Source organism: Etheostoma spectabile, chromosome 19 (assembly GCF_008692095.1).
Source record: "Etheostoma spectabile isolate EspeVRDwgs_2016 chromosome 19, UIUC_Espe_1.0, whole genome shotgun sequence".
Classification (NCBI taxonomy): Eukaryota; Metazoa; Chordata; class Actinopteri; order Perciformes; family Percidae; genus Etheostoma; species Etheostoma spectabile.
In genome coordinates this window covers 11,785,902-11,787,381 of record NC_045751.1, presented here as the reverse complement: position 1 = coordinate 11,787,381, position 1,480 = coordinate 11,785,902, and the positions used below count along the sequence as shown (strand labels likewise).

Sequence of the window (1,480 nt, the reverse complement as noted above, 5' to 3'; positions counted from 1 at the left end):
CCAGTCTCCAGACTGGCCAGACTCTTTAATTTACTGGAAACATCAGATGAAGGGATTCCTTTCTCTAGCATTTGGTTTCCATGGTACTTAGCCACGCAATTAAAATAAATTAAAGAAAGCTGAACTTGGTTTGAAGTGGTATAGCATATTGGTTGATTAATTAGTAACAATTCACCTTACACCAAACAGCAAAGGAAAAGCACATAACGCATAAAATATAAAAGGTAACGGCGGATCGGCAGATATCCGATCCGCCGTATGCAACCTACACCCCCCACAGACCTGTACTTTTGTTATATATTTTTCCTTATGAGGGGTTTGTCGTTAGTTGGGGGTATTAATAAAGGAGATTGGGAACAGTGAGGTGCGGGGGGCAAAGCCAGGAGACTTGAGATCAACAGGGGAAGTGGCTGGATTGAAAGGCCAGGTCTGCAGGCCGCCAGATGGTTCAATGCTGCGATAAATTGTTGTTGTTCTCGGTTAATATCAGTGGGATTTCCTCTGAATACTGCTCAACCATTCGAATAATCGGATTGTGGAGAGATTGCGTGGGGGGGGGGGGGGGGAGTGTTGATACAACTTGGCCAGATTATCGCTCCCCCGGTCCCTTTATTTTTATGCGTGCATGTGCTTTTCCTTTGCTGTTTGGTTGTAAGGGGAATTGTTACAAATTAATTTCGACCAAATATGCTAGCCAGTTTAAATCCAGTTCAGCTTTCTTTAATTTATTTTAATTGTATGTCCAAGTACCAAAAACAGCGCTGGAAAACCAATGCCTAGAGAAAGGAATCCCGTCATATGAGGTTACAGTGAATAAAAGAGTCGGGCAAGTCTAGAGACGGAGTCCCACAACTACAAATCCTCTACAGCGGTACACCTATGGCTTTATATTTGTCCCTTTAAAAATCCCGAACTAGAGGAGCTTGTTGTTTTTGGTTGCTGGGTGTGTTGAGTGGTTAACTTGGGTTGATGATGAAGAGCAGCAGAGGAGCTCTGCATGGAGCTCAGTCCTCACTCAACCACTGACGAGGTTAACCCGAGGACCTTTGGACACATTTCTCACTAACTACGAGTCATTTAACATGGTCTTTGCCTGACTGTTATAGTTTTATTTTTAAATCTACTTTTTCTTTGTAAAGCTCAAATTCACCAGGAGTATTAATGAATAACTCAACATTTACAGACGCTGTAACCCTAAGATGAGAAGTCCTGTACTGGCAGCCGTCCTTGCAGGTCACTTCACGGAGTAGGAGATATGCAGGCGGGCCCATCTCCCTATCAATCGTAGTAGCTCAGGTCTAAACTCTGCTGCCGCATGCTTAAACTAAATCCACATGATATAGTGAGGTGTGAAGTTGATAAGGGAACGAGCGTTCCGCTGCCTTGAAGAGTCATAGATCTCTGATCAATCCCTCCTGTCCCTTGACTGACCTGAGGGACGGTGTTTCTGACTTTCCTAATGTTCATTTCAATGTACACA

The 1,480-nt window shown here is 43.6% G+C and overlaps 1 protein-coding gene and 1 long non-coding RNA gene across 4 annotated transcripts in view; one reads left to right on the top strand and one right to left on the bottom strand.

Annotated features, from left to right (window-relative positions):
- LOC116707340 (uncharacterized) overlaps window positions 1–1,480 on the bottom strand; it is a 217,341-nt gene that overhangs the window by 77,377 nt on the left and 138,484 nt on the right. The gene's annotated exons all lie outside the window — the stretch shown is intronic.
- Window positions 1–1,480, top strand: part of LOC116707365 (uncharacterized) — a 26,604-nt gene that overhangs the window by 11,615 nt on the left and 13,509 nt on the right. The window lies entirely within an intron of this gene.